Genomic DNA, 23,409 nt, shown 5'->3' with positions numbered 1-23,409 from the left:
CGTTTTTCTGGAGGAGAACATGATACAAATTCAGAAAAAAGGAACAAGGGGAAGTCACGGGTGCTTAATTCTTCTCCGACATCCGATAAGTTCATGGCTAATCTGACTGCAACTTCAACTTCACATTCTTGTTCACCTTTCACCATTCAAAAGTCTCCATCTACCTCTACTTTAAACATATTTAAAGACACTGCCTCCAATGCTCTTTGAGGAAAAGATCTCCTAAGACTTACGATCACCTGAGAAGAAAAAATATCACCCCATTTCTGTCTCACTGGAGGGTCACTGTTTGGTGCGACATTCGCTCACAGGAAGAAAATGTCTCAATATCACCCTGTCAAGATTTTTTATGATCTTACATTGAATAATAGGATTCTACAGCTTGGAAATAGGCTCTTTGACCAAACATCTCCATGTTGACTAAGTCGTCTACCTAAGATGGTTTCATCTGTATCTGGTTGTCCCATATCCCTCTAAACCTTTCCTGTCCATGTATCTGTCCAAATGCCTTTTAAACAACGTAAATGTAGCTGCCTCCAGCACTCCTGCTGGCACCTTGCTCCACATACCTACCACACTCTGTATGAAAAAATTTCCCCTCAGGTCCCTTCTAAATTTTCCTCTCTCACCTTAAATTTAAGCCTCCTAGCTTTGTACTACACGACACTGTGAAAAAGACAATCTGTGCTGCTCTTTATTTTATATCCCTCTGCAAGGTCCCTGCTCACCCTTCTGTGCTCCATGAACAAAAGTCCCAGCCTATCCAGGATCTCTTAACAAATCAAGCCCATCAGTCCCAGTACATCCTCATGAATCTTTTCTGTACCATTTCCAGTTGAATTACCCATTTATATAAAGTTGCCTTCTAAACATGTTCTGAACACCTTAAGCCATTGGTACAGCCATGATCTGAAGAATAGACCCTATCCTCTGTGGCAAACATCAGATGGAAACCTTCCTCGTGTGACAGATTTCTTAGGTCCTAAATTTTCCTTTTCACTGTGCCTTTTAATAAGTTCTCAATTTCTAGATCCCACATTTTACTCAGAGGCAATTTTTGTTTTGAAGCCCAGGTAAGAGCAAATCGTTATCAAATCTGTAAAGCATATCAAAGTGACAGCCTACAAAAATAAAAAAAATCAAATTGCTTTATATATTTTACGCCATCCAAATTCCTTGAACATTATTTGCTTTTAAAGATATCCTGACATTGTGTACATATTGGATTATGTCAACTAATTACCTTTTTAAATTCAGTGCCACTCTTTCCATTGAAACTTACTCATGATAATATTATTACTGAGGCACCATCTTGCTTGTATCTAATGACTTAGCTTAGTCTGGGAAGAAAGCTCAGAGGAATCCCATTACTGAAAACTCACACCAAGAGTAAAATGAATTTTAGCAGTGGCTTACTTTATTAAGGTCTTTAACCTTGATCCTAGGGTTTGGAGTTTCCATGATCAAGTCAAGTTTGGACAACTTAATCTTCCATCCTTGTACACCTCTAGTATTAAGGTGTTGAATTTTGTTTTTTTTTTAATGATATGATACATTTTTGTGTCTTCTTCTTTGGCTTGGCTTCGCGGACGAAGATTTATGGAGGGGTAAATGCCCACGTCAGCTGACAAGTCCGATGCGGGACAGGCAGACACGGTTGCAGTGGTTGCAAGGGAAAATTGGTGGGTTGGGGGTTGGGTGTTGGGTTTTTCCTCCTTTGTCTTTTGTTTGTGAGGTGGGCTCTGCGGTCTTCTTCAAAGGAGGTTGCTGCCCGCCGAACTGTGAGGCACCAAGATGCACGGTTTGAGGCGATATCAGCCCACTGGTGGTGGTCAATGTGGCAGACACCAAGAAATTTCTTTAGGCAGTCCTTGTACCTCTTCTTTGGTGCACCTCTGTCTTGGTGGCCAGTGGAGAGCTCGCCATATAACACGATCTTGGGAAGGTGATGGTCCTCCATTCTGGAGACGTGACCTATCCAGCACAGTTGGATCTTTAGCAGCGTGGATTTGATGCATTTTTGTGTAATGGAGCTGCAAAACATCACGAGTCAACACCTCTCCAGGTGATGTACAAGAACATTGCATTGCATCAACAATTGCCTGGCATCAAGCCCATGTGTTTAGAAGATATTCTTCGTTATAGTTAATAATCAAGATGGTGTTTTATTTTAGTTTTAAGGTCAAATTGCAGGAGCTTGATCAGTCATCTTAGGAAGATAGCCAAGTGTTTTCCTTTGAATATGCTATGATTAATTGAGGTTTATATTTGCACATTTTCCCAATAGTATCCCACAATTCTGGTAACTGTCATGGCAGGCAGCCCATTGATGTGGCAATCATTTCTTCATCTGTAGAAATGCTCCAAATAGAACAAATTGGTTATGACTTTATCCTTACTAACCAGAGCTCTGTGAGGATCCTGAATCAACTCTTTCATTTATTGATAAAGTAAACTTGGAAAAGTCTGCACACACTTGATATATATATAATTCTGGAACTTTTAGTTTTAGGTTCAAGCTCATCGGTGAAGAGAAATTTGACCTCTAGGCATGCTGATGCTCACTCATCAATCATAAAACCATCATGCAAGTCGTTGTTGACTTCTGTACTGCTTCTTGTATGTGGTGAACCATTGATGAAAAGTAAAGAGCACCAGACCTGAGGAATTATCCCTGCAGTGAGAGTCAGTCTTCCACTTTAGAAAAGTACCTGCAATTTACCTTGTCTGAAGGTTTGATGCCATCAGTAGATATGAGAAAATGTGCAGTATTTAATTCAAACTTAATGTTAAAAAAATACACCGAATGACAGTACAGAATTACTTGAAGGATTTTGATAGATGTAAAATCGCGTTATCTTATTGACATACTCTTTTGTATGTGAAGACACATTGATATCTCACTGTGCAGGGAGGATGTCAAATTTTCTCATTTAAATAATTTTACCTCTTGAACTTTCAGAACTTTTCAATCACTATACATCTCAGTCAGTGTTCCAATTCGGTTTGGTGGAAAGCTCAAAGAGAAGGTGCAATAAATATTTGCTTTTCTCTTTTTTGAAATGTTTTTGTATTGTCCTTAATATAAAATTAGCAGGAATAACAAGACAAATGACCATATACTGTTTACATTTATTGGAAAGTACTAATTCAAATCTAAAGTTTGCCGTTGTTGTGGGTGAAGTGAAAAAACAAAGCTGGAGAAACTCAGCAGGTCAAACTGTGTCTTTTATATTGCAATGTTAAAGATGCATGATCCAGATTTCAGGTTTGAGCCTCACATCAAGGTGTGCCCAACTTTGATGATAGGCTCAAGCCCAAAATGTTGATGATGTATCTTTGCCTTTTGCTATATAAATTCCACCTGCTGAGTTTCTCCAATTTTGTTTTTTAACTAATTCAAAGCAGGTAGTTTGCCTGCAATGGTTAAGAAATATTATTCTGAGGATTAATGCAATACAAATAGCTTTTGTGCAAAAAAATTAAATTATTTAAAATGAAATGTAGAGTCATCCAGTAAATCAACAAGTTCTTCAGACCATCATGTGCATGGAAACCACTGAAGCTGACCACACATACCCGTACTTGCCCCAAACCTGAATCAACAATGCTCCGAATTGTCGGGTGCAATGGTGACAAAATGTTTTTTTTTGCATTTTCATCTTGCTTTTGTTCTGTATGTGTAGTCCTGCCAAACTCCTAAGCATCTATCATTTATCAATGCCAGATGTAAAAGGTCAAAGACGTTACAAGAAACTATTATTCAGCTCGGAGGGGGCCTATGTTATATATCAAAAAAATTCTGAAATTTACCTGCAACATTATTTTTCAAAAAACAGGCTTTAATGTTGATATTGAAGAAAATTAAGAATGAAATTTGTCTTTAACAGCAATGGGAATTCAAAGACAAAACTGATTAGATAAACTCTGAAAAAATGAGAACGTTATTTCATATCTCACTTCTGGCTGTGATTATTTTCTGGGTCAGATTACATGCAAGAGAACTTTAAGTTTCTATCGCAGAACAAATTTGTAAAATGCCTCCTTATTACTATAAGTGTGGCTTTACATACGAATTACAAAACTCATCACTTAATGGGCTGATAGCTCAATGGAATTAGGAGTTATACAAAAAAAGTCTGCAGATTCTGTGATTGTAGTACAATATACTAAAGTGCAGGAGAAACTCAGTGGTTCACAGCATTTTTTATGGAGCAAAGATAAGTAACCTACCTTTCAGACCTGATCCCTTTATCAAGGTCTGAGCAAAAAGCAGGTAGGTGCTTGCATAAAATGGTTGAGGCAAGAGGTGGATATGGGTAGGACAGTAAAGATTTTAAAAATTGGGAGGTAAGGAGATGGGGAGTGGATGAAAAGAGATAGAAGGAAAAAGAGACCTAACAGAAACCAAAGAAGTCAATGTTAACTTCATGTGGTTGTATGTGCACAGGTGGAATATTAATTCTGCCAAAATGAAATTTGCAGGTGGCCTTGGTTTGGCAGTGCACGAGACCATGGACAGATGCGTCAGCAAGGGAGTGGACCACGGAACTGAAATGGTTGGCCACTGGGAGATCCCTGCTATTGCAACAGACCCTGAAAAGGTGCTCATGAAATGATCTCCCAGTCTGTGTCCTGTCTCCCCGATGTACAAGAGGCCACAACAGGAATATCGGATACAGTGGATCACCCCTGCAAATTTACAAGTGGAAGTATTGCTTCACTTGGAAGGACTGTTTGGGTCCCCGAATTGTGGTGAGAGAGGTGTTGGTGCAAGTGTAGCATTTCTTGCATTCACAGGGTGTAGTCGCGTATATAATTCTGGTTTCCCAGAACCCCTTTGAAGCCTGTTCATGAAGCATTTGTTCTCCATCCAGTTGAGTGTGAGCTTTTATCAATGCTACAATTTTATTAGCTTACAAACAAGGATGGAGGAGTTACTCAAGCACAGTTGGCAGCTAATAGACTCCCAGTCCCCGACACAGCTGAAGAGTTCATATATTGGCTAGACTGCTTCCAGGCCTACCTGAACACGACCAGGGACGTCTTCCAAAGAGACAAGCTCTGGAGGTTGGTGCTCATCTCAAGGGTAGGGACGAAGCGGCGCGCAGTCAACCGAGACTGCCCTACATATGGGGCCGCTGCACGAAGGCATCAAACAAGGTCATAGCGAGGCACCGGCTTACCCTACACTCTAATGGCTGCCGCTTCCCGAGCCCAGGAGTGCTTTTTCTGTGGCAAGGGACAGCACTCCCATTCCATTGCCCAACCAAAGACTCAGCGTCCTCCAGCTGTGGGAAGAAAGGACATTGGGTGAGGATCTGCCGCTCAAAGGGATGTCCAGGGAAGTCCATGGCCTGTACCACTCCTGGATCTGATTCCAGCCCCAAGCCATCTGCGTCAGACTCACCCAAGACTGCCTGCTACACAACCCATCGCCTACGGAAATGGCACGAGAAAGCTCAGTGGCCATCTTGCAGTGGCCTGATTTTGAATTCAGTGACATCATCAGAGGAGGAAGGAGGAAGGAGGACGGCCATCTTGTTGCACCACAAGGTTGACACCATCTTACCTGCACAGGTCAACTCAGGATGGAGGGGGCCATTCAAGAAAAGAACACAGTGTCTCTGGCAACCTGGCATTGCTGGTCCTCGATGAGAATGGTCCTCACCAGCTCGGCAACTCAATGGTGTCAGTGAAGGTAAATAGACATTCGACCAAGTGCCTGATTGACACAGGCTCCACAGAAAGTTTCATAGACTCACGGACTGTCCAAAAATATAACTTAAAAATATATCCCTCTAATTACCGAATATTCCAAGCATCCCAGTCCCATTCGGCACATGTACAGAAACATTGTCGAGTTCATCTGTCATTTGGAGGGGGGGGGGAATTTTGTAAATTTTGCATGTACATTTTAGATGAATTGTGTGCTCCAGTATTTTTGGGTCTGGACTTCCTGTGTCACCTTAAAACTGTGACCTTGGAGTTTTCTGGTCCCTTTCCCCTGCTAACGGTTCGGAATGGGGGGGCGCTCAAAACCAGGACCCACTTGCAGCCTCTCCACGCTGAACATGGACCCTCCCCCTCTGTTCCCAAATCTGTTTGCCGACTGTAAGCCCATCGCCGCCAAGAGCAGGAGGTACAGTGTGGCAGAAAGGGAGTTTATAAAGACGGAGACCCAGTGCCTGCTGGTGGAGGGGATCATCGAACCCAGAACCACCCTGTGGAGAGCATAAGTGGTGGTAGTAAAGGGGGAAAATAGGTCCAGATTAATGATTGACTATAGCCAAACAATTAACAGATACACACTCCTAGATGCATACCCCCTCCCTTGCATTTCGGATATGGTGAACGATATCGCACAGTATCAGGTGTATTTGAACATCGACCTGAAAGCTGCCTATCACCAGCTGCCAATCCATTCTGAGGACCGCCCGCACACAGTATTTGAGGCTGAAAGTTCCGGAGGGTCACTTTCAGTACTATCAATGGGGTGTCTATTTTCCAGCAGCAGATGGATGGGATGGTGGACGAGTACAGGTTAAAGGCTACCTTCCCCAACCTCAACAATGTCACCATCTGTGCCCACACTGTGGAAGACCATGATGCCCAATCTCCAGAGTTTTCTCCACATGGCGAGAGCCCTGAATCTCACTTACAATTCTGAGAAGTGAGTATTCAGGACTCCACGACTGGCTCTCCTCGGCTACGTGATGGAGAATGACATCATTGGCCCAGATCCTAATCGGATGCAACCCCTGTTAGAGCTTCCCCTCCCTGGAACCACAAAGGCTTTGAGGAGATGCCTGGGGTTTTTCTCTTATTGAGGGACCCCTAGTGGGTCCCAAGGCACCCTGGTACTAAGGTGCTCCACGAGGATCTCCGGACCTCCGGACCGCCTGAATCTGTAAATAGTATTATAAACATTTCTCTTCTGTGTCTATTACCAGCTTCTGATCCTTGTTCTCTTCATCCACAGATCCTTAATTCTGAAGGAAGGGGTGAATGTAATGAACTGGCATTCACTGGAAGTGTCCTGTACTGATAACTGGTCCCGCCTCCCAGCTCCTTCCCCCGGGAGCCCGTATATAGCCCTGGTTTCCCGCCTAATCCCAGAACCCATCTGAAACGTGTTCATGACCCCTACTTGTGTTGTAAGCTAATAAAAGCATTAGTTCTCCCTCCAGTCGAGTGTGAGCTTTTATCTATGTAATGATATGGTTTGTATATGGTTTGTATATGGTCATTGGTTGGTAAAGGCACGGGCTGGCCAACCCCCTGATGACACTCTCCCCTGGACTCCTCCCCTGTGGCCTAAGCCATAAAGTTCGAGCCATCTCTCCCTTCCCTGCACTTCCCTAGTTTGGATCTGGGCCAGCTCAAGTCTTCTGTACAATATAGCCTATCGTCGCCTCATTCTTTGTCCTTGTGGTTATTGGGGCAACTGGTAGTGCCCATCAATCTAAGCTACACAGGGATAAGTGTCAAGGGGGCGATTGGTGGAAATAGATGAGTGAGTCACAGAGATAGTGATCCCTGCGGAAGATGGAGAGGGGGGGAGAAAGAGAAAATATGTGCCTGGTAGTGGGATTATGGAGGGTAATATGTTGGATACAGAGACTGGAGGGGTGGTCCTTGTGGCATCCAAGGGCGGATGTGCGGGAAATAGAGGAGATGTGGGTTGTGGGCTAAGTAGATAGTGATAGATGGGAAACCACATACCTTGAAGAAGGTGGACATAATGGATGATCTGGAATGGAAGACGTCATCCTGGGAGCAAATGCGATAGCAATGGAGGAATTGAGAGAGGATATTATTGAGATGGGATATGCTTCAATGATCTGCCAGCCTGCTGCCTTTCTGTGATAACAAAAAAAAAGAGAACTGATTGCCAAGCCCAGCAAACATACCTTTGTGCAAAACAAACTTAGCAGTTCTCATCTGTATGGGCAACAGAGAAACTAAATTTCAATTTGATAGCATAGCAGTGGCTTCAACAGAAGTGGTAGTCCATCTCATTTCAGATCAGTAGGGGGCACCACGAGTCTCAGGATGATGATTTCAAGTGCAATCTTTTTTTATCCAGCATGTTAACCAATGTTAACCAGTAGTTCTCAATTTGTAGTCCACTGCTGACCAATGGTTCATGGGTTTGTTATAGGAGATCCGTGATAATGCAACAAAGACAAATATTACTCATACAGCAAACAGACAACATGTAAAACATGACTGCAAAATATACAAAAAAAATCCAAGTGTTCCCATCTAAGCAATCTTTATGGAGGAAAGATTACAATATGTAACCAACTTTACGGGCCTAAGCCCTTCATGAAGGTCTGAGCAAAATGCAGACAGGTGGCTGAATAAAATGGTGGGGGAGGGTACCCCTGTTATTGCAGAAAAGGCTACTCCTCCCTCACCACAATGTGGGGGGTCGCAAATAGTCCTTCCAAGTGGAGCAACACTTAACTTGTGAATCTATGAGGCTCACCTACTGCATCCTGTGCTCCCATTATGGCTTTCTCTCCATCGGAGAGACTGGTCACAGAGTGGGAAATTGTTTCGCTGAGTGCCTTCGCTCTGTCCACAGCAATGACAGGGAACTCCCAGTGACCAAATATTTAAATTCTCTTACACCGACAAATTCTCTTACACCGACATGCCTGTCCTTGGCCTCATGCACTGCCAAACCAAAGCCACCCACAAAATGGAGGAGCAACACATAAATTTCCATTCAGACACTCTCTATTAACCTCTGGCATTAACAGCAAGATCTCCAACTTCCATTAGGCCCCTCCCCCATCTCCCCCCTTTCCCCATCCTTCTGTCTTCTTTCCTCCAGGTCTCCACTCCCTCTCTCTCCATTCAGAGAGCTATCCCTGCCCCCATCACATTTCATCTCTTTTCTTGTGCTCTTCCACCCTTATCCATCTATGACCTCTCACCTGTTCTTCTCCCCCTACCCCTCTCCCATTATTCAAACACCTGCCTGCATTTCGCCCATACTTTGACGAAGGGCTTTGGTCCGATTTATTGGTTTTGTATATTTATCTTTGTTACATAAAGAATGCTACATGACCTGCTGAGTTTCTCTATCATTTTATAACTACAATCACAGCATCTGTAGATTTTCTTATTCAGCTCAACTTTCATATTTGTCTTAACTATTTCCCATAACTTTTTGTGTCCTGGATTGTGTTTGCTTGATGTGCACTTTGCGGCCATAATTTATTTCTAATGGAGATTATGAATAGGAATATGAAAATATCCAGTTTGTTAGCTGTATCTGTTTTCATTGGTTCTTAGTTTTGCAGTGGAATCATTGTCTTTTATGTCATGCATTCAAGATACTAAAACATCTGAAGACACTTATCAACTAATTTTAACTTGCTTAATAATAATGGGGTTTGTCTAAAAAATAGTTTTATCAAAAACATAAAGCTATGACTTCATCATCAATACACACTGATATTACATTTGACTTGAGTTTTATTTGCCAATTTGGAAGAGTTCTACACCATATCAACAAATCCTTAAGATATGACTGATGTGGTGCCAATTTTGTGTCAGCTCTGTTGTCCATTTTAGTAACCAGATAAGTTATGGCCTTTATAATTAATTGTCACATGAACCATGCTATCATATCCATGGGCTAACTAACAGAGAGTTACATCTTTCTTTTTGTATAAATTTCGTAAATTGTTCCATAAAGACATCATTATTCAAGATATATTCAGTACAAAGTAAGGTTGTTGATAGCGGTAAGCAATGTTCCCTTTAATATTTAGTCGTCAGTGTATGCAAAAATCTTACGGTGCCAATTTTTTTTCCTGTGACAAAAGTATGTGCTTACTGAATGCTTGTACAAAAGTAAACTCAAAATTGTTTCAAGATATTATTTTAGGTAACTAATCTTTTGTCCACACATTAATTTTCTTTGTGCACCAGTTATGAAACGAGTGTGCACGCACATACGCGCACAGTTTAGAGGGGACAGTGCCATGGGCCATTATTCAGACATCTCATTGAAATTATTATTGTGCTTGATAGGATGGATACAGGGAAATGTTTACCTGCACTCAGGTGTCACCATCTCAAAAGACGTACTGAACCATCGTGCCTTAAATTAGGAAGAAATGTTTTAATGCAGACGGTGATGAACCAGGAAGACACATCATTGAGCTTATTCTCTATTGTCTACCCCATTCATGAGGCAAAAGATGCATGAGCTTGAAGATAAGAACTTCCAGATTCAAGTACAATTTGTTTCCTAGTGGGCAAAGGAGTTAAGGGTTATGGGGATAAGGCTGGAAAGGGGTACTGATGGTAGTGATCAGCCATGATCTGTAAAATGGCGGTGCTGGCTCGACGGGCCTACTCCAGCTCCGATTGTCTATTGTCTATTATCACCTCAACTGCCTTGTCATTCCTCAGCCTCGTTGACTTACACCGCTGAAACTTGACAGACAAGGCTCAACAGGTCCTTGTTAATCAAGATTCTTTTTAAACCAGGTACACTAAACACACATTTGTTTTTGTTCGCTTGCTTGTACCTGCCTTCCACTGACCTCACTTTTAAGCTTTTAGCATTACACTTTCAAGTGGGAGCCAATGACACAATCTGATACAAACAAAGTCCTCTCACTACTGTTAGGTGTGCTTTGTTCATGAATGAGTGAGACAAACACCAGACTGAGTCGAAATCAGGGTTCTTTGTTCTTTATTACCGGATTGTAACACTTGCGACTAACAAAGTTAGTCGGAGAATGCATTCTGCCGTTATCAGCAAAATGGTGTTTTTTTATACCTCAGGATACGTACTTAGTAAATTATCATACCATGACATTGTCCAATGAATAAACTGTTGCTACCCTTCTCTGTTAGTCTGCTGCTCATCATTCTTGTTAGTGCAAAGCTTATCTTGAGTGTACAAGGTCACATCTGCATTCTGTTACTCCTTAGTACTGGGTGACTCCTTCTCCGGTCCCATCTCATGATGTTTTTACCTTACACTACACACTTAAAATCACAAATGATCAGGCAAACAAGAAACATTGGTGCATAAAAAAAAACCCAAGGTATATTTTTTGTCTACTGCCTGGATGGTAATCCAGTGAAATACATTGTATGGTCATAATGGAAATCAGTGGAATTCAATTTGTGTTTTTCCATAACAGGGGAGGAAACAGATCCGTCAGATGAAACCCAAAGGGTAATGTTAAATCTTCTCCCATGTGTGTCTGGAGAATTTCCATCACTTCATAAAACTTGCTCAGAGGCAGATGAACAGTGGGACTGCCTTAACAGAATCTTCGTTGCCTGTATGAAGAGCCTGATACTGAAACATACAAGAAACATCTGGTATGCGATATTTGAACATTCCCAACATCTTCGTCTCTCTTGGTGACAAAACCAGCTGAAAATGAACACTCACTATCAGTCCACCACAGGGTCAATGTTTAGAACAAGTTTCCACATCTTCAGGGCAGACACATTTTACACTCATCTCTGCTGAGGCCATTATACTGCTCATGTGATCCAGAATCATGCTGGGGCATCATAGGGGAGTGCAACCAAACAAAAAGGCAGACCCAGCAATGGTCCATGTGCATTGCACTGCCTTGGGGTCTTTAGAACGAAGATCACAAGATGTGCGGAAAATGCTTCCATGCAGCTGGTGACGGAAATCCTACGGTTCATTGTTACCACGCACCATACATCACAATTCCAACATCTTCTGCAGGATAGAACAATTTATAATCAGAACCAATCTAATCATTCTCAAATATGATCACATTTAAAATAACTGGTCTCGGAAAGAGCAGCCAATATCCCAATCAAGGAAACAGATCCAGATGGAAGTAACTGTGGACAAATCTTATGGAGGGAGCAATTTTTTATTTAGGCATACAACACAATAACAGGCCATTTCGGCCCATGAGTCCATGCTGCCCAATTTACGCCCCCGGTACATTTTGAATGGTGGAAGGAAAGTGGAGCCCTCAAGGAAAACTCATGCTGACACGGGGACAACATACAAACATCTTACAGACTGCATGGGATTTGAACCCCGGTCCTGATCGCTGACACTGCAAAGGTGCTGCGCTAACCGCTACGCAACCACACCTCACTGACTCCGCTGCATCTCCCTTGGTCTAAGCCTCACTTGAAGGCAGTGACCAGCCCTCAACAGATTCCATGAAGGTCAAGGATCAATCAACGCAAATGGAAGATGACGCATGACCCAGTGCAGGAGGCACATCATTTCCCTACCTTGAGTTTCAGGCCAATGTAGAATTCAGGCAGCATGATGGATTGAAATGCTTTCATATCATTCAGAAGCCAATAGAGGTCATTTCAATTTTGATTTTGTCCTTTAAATATCTGCAACTTAATACTGAAAATTCGATAATTATAGTTACGTGTATATTTATTATGGAAACTTGCTATGTAAACCAGTCATGCCATGCTGTCCTGCAGTGTATATCCACTAAGCGGTGTCATAACTCCATCGTATCTTGTGTCCAAATCATTGAATTACTGTCAGTTTGAAGAAATAAATTTGATGGAGTAGAGAATTTTTAATATATATTTTTAAATATTACAGATAAATTCTGATAGCTTCAGGAAGATTTCTCAGTTTTCCATTTAATTTCAGACACCAAAAAAATCATAAAAGCTCATATTTTGTTGTGACAACTCTCCAAGACCAATTTCAAACATGGATGTAGTTGACAAAAAGAAAATTGTTGATGCTTAATATATTGGTGGTGGTTCACTAGATAACAATTACTAAAAGAACAGGTGGGGTTTGTAGAAAATCGGCAAATAGCATAGCTAGTCTGCTAAGTGCTGCACATCTAGCACAGTCAAGGGCGGACCCAGGAGTGGCTGTCGCTTTGTATGCGGAGAAGGCCTTTGACAGACTGGAGTGGGATTTTCTGTTCAAGGTGCTGGAGAAATTCGGACTGGATTCGGACAATTGGATTAAGGCTCTTTACCATAAACCTTGAGCCGAAATTATTACAAACAGGCAGATATCTCCAGTGTTTTCCTTGGGTACAGAGCAAATTTGGATAAGAGCGTGACTGTGCCTCTGACAAATAGGGATTACAATCAGAATCAATGTGACAATAGTTTGAGTGGCTGAGGTAAGCCAGAAAATACTTGGGGGTCAGAGTAGATAAGGATTTACGTAATTTGTATAAGCTTAATTATATCCCTTTACTCGGGAAGGTTGAGGAAGACCTGGTCAGATGGAGGACTCTGCCCATTACATTGATGGGCAGAGACAACGGTGTCAAAATGAAGATGATGCCAAGGCTCCAATATCTTTTCCAATCCTTAGCCATTGCATTGCCTTATTTTTTTTTTGAGGTGCTTAATGAGTGTGTCAGGAAATTTATGTGGAATGGGAAAGTGGCTAGAATTTCCATGAAAAAGTTAACATGGGATTATAAATTAGGGAGTTTAAAATTACCTGGCTTTAAAATGTATTATTGGGCTGCCCAAGCAAGATTTATCACCTTACTCTTTGATGGAGGGTGGCCCCAGTGTGGACAAAGATTGGATTGCATTCATTAGGTGAAGAGATAGCTGAAGAATTTATTTATAAATGGGATGTAAAACTACTCTTAAAGTAAATAGATAACCCCATCATAAAACATGTACTTCAGATGTGGAAAAAGATAAAACAAGGTATTGGATGGAAGGTGGGGATATCCCCCAAAATGCCCCTGACTTAGAATAATTTAATACCCTTGACTCTGAGTAATAAGATCCTGGACACCTGGTGTCAAAGGGAGATCAGGTGTATCAAGAATTGTTACAAGGGTGGGGGGGGGGCGGCAGAATGTATCATGGGGTTTTCAGAGAACAAGAATAATTTGTCCAACAGAACATTATTCTTCTATCTGCAAATAAGATCTTCTATGAGGGAAAAATTAGGACCAGCAATGACCCTGCTTGAAAGTAATGACATGGAGATTCTAATTCAAAAGAGGAATGTGTGTAAATTTATTTCTAAGATATATTGCATATTCCAAAATGAGGATCCAAAGCCAGGCCTACAAAGGTCGGACTTGGGTACAACAATGAATGACAAATGGTGGCAGGACCTGTGTCTGGATAGTGTGACAAGGGTTGTCAACATCAGATACAGGATGGTGCAGTATAACTTCCTGCACCAGTTGTACCTTATACCTCAGGAACTACACAGATCAAAATCTGAGATTTCATAAGTATGTTTTAGGTGTGGTGTGGAGGTGAGAACTTTCGTCCACTCTACCTGGCTGTGCTCAAAGGTGAGACATTTTTGGAAGACCTAGGGGATATTCTAAAAGAAAAATTACAAGAATTGATTTTCCACAGGACCCGGAGCTGTTCCTTTTGGGAGGATATTGGAGAAGTACAGTTCAGACTGACTAAATTCCAAATTTCATTTGTGAAGGCCACTTTGGTGGTAGCCAGGAAGTGTATGGAGGTCTGACTGCCAGCTAAATACCACATGATGGAATAGGGAAATGCAGAGTGGTGTTCCTCTGTAGGAAATCACATATAACTTATGGGGGAAACATGACACATTTGGGAGAGTATGGCAACCTTACATAGATTGATAGATGGATAGGTTAAATTATCCCAGAACAGCCAGAGGTGTGATTACAGAAATAGGATTTGGCGTGGACAACATACCTGCCCTTTTCTTTTCAGGGCCTTAGTTTTCTTTACTTTTTAGTGTTTTCTTTGAATGGCATTGCCATTGTGATTTCTTTTTATTACAGGTCTTGAGAGGGGCTATGTGCCCCATGATGAGTGGGATTGAGATAAGCTTGTGGAATGTATTCACGGTGGTGGGTGGTGGGGCAGGTTGGGACAAATACAGTCTTTGGGTATGCATATGTACATGAATGCCTTTGTTTTATTGGATTTGGTCAGTCTGTGAAAATTAAAATAAAATATTCAAAAAAAAAACGATAAAATTTTGAATAAAAACATTTGAATTACTTTTCAAGGTAATGGAACATTAAGTGTGCACTTAACAGAGCAACATTGCTCTCACTTTCAATAAATGTGTTTTTTTTAATATGTATATCAACATGACTGTTTTGAGTTCTGTGTGCCCGATGGAGATGTGGGGGGGGCTGCACCATTTCATTTGATGCAAGGATCGACAAAGAGATAGACTACAGACTCACCAAGGCAAATAGCACCTTTGGAAGACTACACAAAAGAGACTGGAAAAACAATCACCTGAAGAAACACACAAAGATCAGCGTGTACAGAGCCTTTGTCATACCCACGCTCCTGTTCAGCTCCGAATCATGGGTCCTCTACCGGCATCACCTACGGCTCCTAGAACGCTTCCATCAGCGCTGTCTCCGCTCCATCCTCAACATTCATTGGAATGACTTCATCACCAACATCGAAGTACTCGAGATGGCAGAGTCCGCAAACATCGAATCCATGCTGCTGAAGACCCAACTGCGCTGGGTGGGTCACGTCTCCAGAATGGAGGACCACTGCCTTCCCAAGATCGTGTTCTATGGCGAGCTCTCCACTGGCCACCGAGACAGAGGTGCACTACAGAAGAGGTACAAGGACTGCTTAAAGAAATCTCTTGGTGCCTGCCACATTGACCACCGCCAGTGGGCTGATCTCGCCTCCAACCGTGCATCTTGGCGCCTCACAGTTCGGCGGGCAGCAACCTCCTTGGAAGAAGACCACCGAAGAGCCCACCTCACTGACAAAAGACAAAGGAGGAAAAACCCAACACCCAACCCCAACCCACCAATTTTCCCTTGCAACCGTTGCAACTGTGCCTGCCTGTCCCACATCGGACTTGTCAGTCAGCAACGAGCCTGCAGCAGACGTGGACATACCCCTCCATAAATCTTCGTCCGTGAAGCCAAGCCAAAGATATCAACAATATGGAAGAAATTTCCCCTCAGTGATAGAGACAGATCACTCTTTCCAATCATTTTTTGATTCTTCACTTTTTTTGGACTAACTGCAACTGTGAATATTTATCCTTTTATTTTGATCATCTCTTTTTTCTATCAAATGGTATATTGTGGTACTTTAATTTATGCTATTATTTTTGGTGTATTGCATTGTGGCTTCAGTAAGTAATTATGCTGACACATCTATTCATTGAACTTATGTAGATGACAATAGATTCTCAGATTCTTACTCAAATCATCACCAATTACTACAGTTGTTGTGGCTTCCAAGACCTTCATCTTGCCTATTCAAGATTTAAGTTCAAGTTTATTAATATCCGATTGCACAAATACAACCCGACAAAGCAGTGTTCTCCGGACTTTGGTGCAAAAAAAAATGTGCAAGCAAACAACCAGACATAATGCATATACAAATGATACATAAGCAGTATCTATAATGCATATATAAAAAACAACGAGATAGACAACAGACTCGCCAAGGTAAATAGCGCCTTTGGAAGACTACACAAAAGAGTCTGGAAAAACAACCAACTGAAAAACCTCACAAAGATAAGCGTATACAGAGCCGTTATCATACCCACACTCCTGTTCGGCTCCGAATCATGGGTCCTCTACCGGCATCACCTACGGCTCCTAGAACGCTTCCACCAGCGTTGTCTCCACTCCATCCTCAACATTCATTGGAGCGCCTTCATCCCTTACGTCGAAGTACTCGAGATGGCAGAGGCCGACAGCATCGAGTCCACGCTGCTGAAGATCCAGCTGCACTGGGTGGGTCATGTCTCCAGAATGGAGGACATCGCCTTCCCAAGATCATGTTATATGGCGAGCTCTCCACTGGCCACCGTGACAGAGGTGCACCAAAGAAGAGGTACAAGGACTGCCTAAAGAAATCTCTTGGTGCCTGCCACATTGACCACCGCCAGTGGGCTGATATCGCCTCAAACCGTGCATCTTGGCGCCTCACAGTTTGGCGGGCAGCAACCTCCTTTGAAGAAGACCGCAGAGCCCACCTCACTGACAAAAGGCAAAGGAGGAAAAACCCAACACCCAACCCCAACCAACCAATTTTCCCCTGCAACAGTGTCTGCCTGTCCCGCATCGGACTTGTCAGCCACAAACGAGCCTGCAGCTGATGTGGACATTTACCCCCTCCATAAATCTTTGTCCGCGAAGCCAAGCCAAAGATCTATAATGCATATATAAAAATAAATAAATATGATTTCATAAATAGTAGAGTTCGGAGGGTTAGTATGAGTAGTTCATTCAGTTGCTCTGCAGTCTGACTGCCCATGTCAAGAAGCTGATTCTCAGTCTCGTGATTCTGGCTCGGATACATCTGTATGTCTTTCCCAGGAGTTGCTGAAAGATGCTGTGTGTAGGGTGCTCAATGATGTTGTGCAGCCTCTTCAAACAACAATGCAGGTAGATCATGTCGATGGGGGAGGGGGAGACTCCAATGAGCCTCTCTGTCGCTCTTATGATCCTGTGGATTAACCTCCATTCCAATGCTCCACAAGCGACCATACCTCACTGTGATGCAGCCAGCCGAGATTCTCTCGATAGAACTCCTGCAGAAACTTGACAGGATGGTGGATGGTAGCCTTCCCCACCTCAATTTTCTCAGAAAGTGCAGTCACTGTTGCATTTTCCTGACAATTGAGGAGATGTTGTGTGTCAAGACAGGTCACGAGTTAAACTTTATGCTCTCTACTCTCTCTATTCCTGAATTATTAATGTGCAGTGGAGGTTGGTCATTCCTGGTCCTCCTGAAATTCACAATCATCACCTTTGTCTTGTCCGCAAGATTAAGGTTGTTATTCTTGCACAACATCAGAAGAATTTCTACCTACTCTCTGAAGTGCAACTCATCATTGTTGCTGATGAGGCCAATTATTGTTGTGTCATCTGGAAACTTGGTGACTCAGTTGGAGCTGGATCTGGCATTGCAGTCGTGGGCCAGTAGCATGAACAGGAATAAGCTAAGCACATAGCCCTGAGGTGTTCAAGTGCTCAGCGTGACGGTGCTTACATTCTGCAGTCCAGAATCCAGTAGCAGAGAGGGTTGTTGAGTCCATCTGCCTCTGGGGAATGATCATATTAAACACCGAGCTGAAGTCAATGAATAGCAGCCTGACCCATTCTTCATCACTTCATAATGGTGAAGGTCAGTGACATGGTGCAGTGGTCATTGAGGCCTGTTACTGTTAGCCTCTTTGGTACTGGGATGATGGTGGCTGTCTTTAAACCCGCAGGGATAATGGAGACTGTAGTGAGGTGTTGAAGATGTCTGTAAGGCCCTCTTGTCAGTTGATCTGCGCAGTCCTTCAGAACCTGACCGGGTATGTTATCTGGTCCCATCACATTGTGTGAGTTCACCTTGGATAGAGTTCTCCTCACCTCAGCCACGGCTAGGCAGGGGGCCTTTTCATCAGGGGGACACAGAGTTTTCTTTGTCGTCAGCCTGTTCTTCTCATCGAACCGTGCATAGAAGATGTTCAGTCTGTCTGGAAGGGAGGCATCGTTGATTCCTCTATTGTCATGCACAGAATACACACAATTTGTCAGAGAAGCCACTCGCGCAATGCCCCTACCAATAAAAGAAAGAGAAGCAAGACAGAGTCCCTTTAGAGACATTGTCTGCGGACTTACCTCCTGCACTCCTGCAACTACACGGCCCCCTCCACAATCCAGCTCCTCATTCCGAACTACCCCCCATATGATCAGAAAGCTCTGATGAATGGGAACTCTTAGCGGCAGACTGCAATAATGAGATAACGTTCTTGGTTATGTGTGAACAAATTGGCTCCCATAGTTTGCCTCAGCCTCAGTGTAATCTCAGCGGCAATCTCTTCTTTTTGCAATGTTATGTATGTTAAAATAAAACATCAACTATTAAGTATTCCCTGTTGATTTGCTGACTAGGCACTCTGTACAAGATCTTCCCCCAGAGATTAGTGATCACTTTCCATTGTGAATCTTCTTCTGTTGAGATACTTATTCTTTCATCCATATACAAGTACAAATAACTCTCTTCTACATGGGCATATATTGCTTTTACTGACGTGCTCATGTTGTTGATTTGCTGCCATACATTGCATTAAGGTTACTCCCAGAGACTTAGCAGGATCATTACCTGCAAAATAACCTGTTGTTGTGTAACAAGGTAATCTTGGTGCACCTTGCATAATAAATTTTGTACAAATTAATTTCATAAGATTATAACCACAAGCATTCAACAGAGAACCATAGAACATTACAGTACAGAAGCAGGCCCCTTTGGTCTTCTAGTTTGTGCCAAAACAATTTTTTTACCTAGTCCCACTGACCTGCACCCAATCCATAGCTTCTATACCTCTCCTATGCACGTACCTGTCCAAATTCTTATTAAATGTTAAAATTCAGCTTGTTCCACATTCCACAACTCTCTAAACTTTTCCCCTTACACTCTCAAACTTCACCTACCCTCAGTGGAAAAATGCCTATCTACATTTGCACTGCCTATCTTCAATCTTAATTTTAAATACCTCTATCAAATCTCCCCTCATTCTTCTATGAGGCAGGGATTGAAGTCCTAACCTGTTTAATCTTTCCCTGTAACTCAATTCCTGAAGTCCAGGCAACATTCTAGAAATGTTCTCCCCATTAATTTTCTCAGGTTTGCTACATGCCTGACTTGTTAAAAATGAAAGAGTTCATGTTTTATTCATTACAAGTTGTTTTGTTCTTTCTTGTCTGATATTTTATTATCAGTAACAGTTGACACAGGGCCTTCTTCTTCAGTATGGCTTTAACGCTTCTGTCCTGTCTTTGAAAGACATCATTAAGGATGGCATAGTTGGCATCAGAAGAGATCTAATCGGGGGGGCATTAAGTTAACCATGGGGGTTAACAAACTGCCGTTCAAGAACTCACTCATCATACCTGCCATGGACCTCCTCCTTCCATCATCCAGCCGCACTTTCCCCTCCCTCTGGTGTTTCAGACAACGCACATTCCTATAGCGCGTGGAGACGAAACCACGATTCATTTTGGCGACACACCATCTGATGACATCACCTGGCATGCTCCTCAACCCCCCTGGTGACGCTAGTGCTGCAACTGGGTGGGGGGGGGGCATAATAATTCATTTGGAGGTGGGCATGGCTCGCCAAGCCTGAAGGATGGAGACATTCTTGGGGTCTCCACATTTTTGTCAGCTACTTAACTGCCCACCACCACTCACTGAAGGTCAAGTCAATGCAAGCATCGGAAGTCTGTGTTTAGTGAAATTTTCAATCCACGCTCCTTCATGAACAGCAAGCTCACACGAGCCAATCACAGACAGAGGGAAAATTGTGAAAAACAATTCTGAGTATTGCTGGCTGGAACTGTGGCAATTGCTCCTGGGCTATATATATTCTCACTAGAAAGCAGCACAGAGTCACATGGCACTTTGGACTTGTTTAAAAACATCTACAAAGCTGGAAGTCGCTTGTATGTCATATCAAATGCATTCTACCCTCTCTCTGATAAATTCCATAATCTGCCAAGGTTAAAGAGTAATTGTTTTAATATGGCAGTCTGGAATCCTACAGAGGATACTATTTCATCTGCATCATCTGGAGAAGTGTTAAAAGGAATAGGCAACACATGCAAAGCATAAGTGCATGCTTTGCATACTGAGGCAAATTCAAGTTATCACAATGGTAAAATTTAAAAACTTTTTTCTTGTCACATTGGATATTCGATGCATTGCAACTGTCTTTAACTCTTAAATGCCAGGAAAATTCTTTTTGCTTTGGCTCTTTGCCCATTGAAAATGAAAAGCTTCTCTTTTCAGTTTTGTAAATTTTTCAACTGAATAGAATCGAAATGTGCTGGAAATGCTCAGCAGGTCAGGCATCAGCTTCCAGGAGGGGAACAGTGTTAATAATGCCATTTCCTCAGGTGCTTCCAACCAGGGCCGGTGCTAGGAATTGCGGGGCCCAATTAGAAAATTGATAGCGGGGCCTCTACTCTACAAAAGTCAAAATTGATGTTTTATATTTTGTGTCGTATGACAGTCTTAGCCAAAAAGCATTAAATAATGAAAGACAATATGAAGGTTTTAATTTTTTAATACAAGTTAAGACAATTACAGACATACTGTTTATGCACGTCTTTTAGAAACAGATTTTCTGGCTTTTTTATTTGCAAAATCTTTCAAAATAATTTCAAAGTCAATGGTTTTAGTAATATCATTTTCTATAGATAGCATCGCCAAATTGTCTAGTTTCTCTTGTGAAATTGTTGACAGTAAGTATGTTTCAATCAGTTTTAGTTTGGAAAAACTTATTTTGCCCGATGTGACTGTTATGGGCATTGTTAAGTAAATCCTCAAAGCAATAAAAACATTAGGAAATGCTGTGAATCCATTGTTTACTACCAGGTATTCAAACAGAGCTTGAGGCTTAATGACACTGAAGGGAAGAAAAGTTTTCAAGTTCTTCGTCCAACAGATGGCCATCCACATCTTTAGTTGTTTCAGAAATTACCCCTCCATCAGTGCTCAGTTTTAGTAAGGTGTCAGTTAGAGCTGCTTCAAGGTCTGCTGTGTGTTTCCTTATTTCCGCCTTTTGTAAGCTCTGAAAGTTGTTTAAAAGTCCAAATAATTTTACATGGCTTTTAAGCTGCTTAAATCTAGGCTCTAAAGATTGAATAGCTTTGTCTAGCACTGTAGCTCTGTATGCTTCTTTTGGATCATCTAAAGCTTGATCTTTTGTCTCACATTCTCTTCCTTCTACGTAGTTTTTTTTCTTGAAATTGTCTAAACTCCAGTGGTAATTCAACAGCTTCAGCCAATTCATTTGCACCTATTAGGACATCATTAAAACTGCCCTCTCTATAAATTCTTAGCCATGATAATAGTTTTTCAAATGACTCCAAGCCTTCATCAATGTCCTTTGTTTCACCTTATAGTTCCTTGCTTACATATTTAACTTTAAAAAGTACTTCATGCCAAAATATCAAAGACTCTAAAAATTTGTAGTCTTTTAGCTGGTTTGCTAAAGATTCAGCTTCTGCTTTTACCTTGGGCTCTGATATTTCCACAAGTGCATCATACACTTCTCCAACCTGAAAACGAATGGCTTTAACACTATCAATCCGACACTCCCATCTTGTGTTGCTTAAGGGTTTCACTGATAACCCGGGTACATGTTTGTTAAAAACTGCCCACCTCTTAGTTGATGCTGAGAACAATATGTAGATCCTTGCAAGATCCAAAAAAATGTTATAGCATCTGGACAACACTTGGCTACATCTCCGAGTAAAAGGTTATAGTTGTGACATGCACAGGGTTCAAAAAAAGCTCTTGAATTATCCTTTAACAGTCATGCTTGTACTCCAGATGTGTGACCTTTCATGTTGCTACCGTTATCATAGCTTTGGCCTCTAATGTCCTTCACCTCTAAATTTAATTCCTTCAATGTGTTTAATAATGTTTTATATAAATCTTCTCCTGTGCTTCAAGAACAGGGTCAAACTTTCCAAACAGCTCAACAAGACTTTTCCATTGTGTACACTCTCATTACCAACTTTTTCCTCTGTTCCTCTAAATGCTAGATTTCTCTCAGCAAGAAACTGCGCTATTGCTACGAGCCTTTTGAATACTTGCTGCCAGTGCTTTGCATGTTCATTGACGATTATTTCAAGTTCTTTGTCAATTGTCTGTCCCCTACAAAGTCTTTGGTGTAACTCCCAGAAATTCCATGTGGCTTCCAAATGGTTTTTAGAATTTTCATGCTCACACAACCTTGTATGAAGATTAGACCAGTTGTTGAATCCACTTGTTGATAATGCACTGGTTGTGTTCTTACTAAAAAGTTTACAATAAAAGCAATAAATTCTATCAGCAGACTGAGTATATAATCCAAGGTCTTTCAACACACTCCCCATTTGAAAGTTTTCTCTTACAGTGAAACTTTGAAAAAAAAAATTCCTTTTCCATTTCGTGGAAAGTTGTTCACTGGAATGGGGGACCTTTCATTGTTAAATAATCTCTTACATTTTGATTTATGTATGCTGGCCAGTTGGCTGGGTCATCATAAATGTTAATTACAATTGTACTCATGGATGATCCATCATTGCGTGATGTTTGGGCTTGGTCTTTCCGCTTTGGCCCCGTGTTCTGGTGTATTGAGATTGTCTTCAATTTGATTCACAGGTGCGTCATCTTTTTCTAACTTGTTATCAATTTCATCTTTGTATTCATCAACTGTAATTGGACTCAAGGCTGTATTGTCATTTTCTGAATTGTTTTTGTTTTCTTCATCCTCAGTACATGGGCACTTCAAAGATGGAGTGACAAGGAATTTTGTGATAGCACCTCTATGTTTTTCATTTTCAGCTACCTTAGCCTTGGCCAGTGCTCGTTTCTGGTTGCCGCTTAAATACTTGCGCCCTTTGTCTCTATCTCTGCTTGTGC

The sequence above is a fragment of the Narcine bancroftii genome, chromosome 3, assembly GCF_036971445.1.
Source record: "Narcine bancroftii isolate sNarBan1 chromosome 3, sNarBan1.hap1, whole genome shotgun sequence".
NCBI lineage: Eukaryota > Metazoa > Chordata > Chondrichthyes > Torpediniformes > Narcinidae > Narcine > Narcine bancroftii.
Note: the sequence above shows the minus strand (reverse complement) of the source record.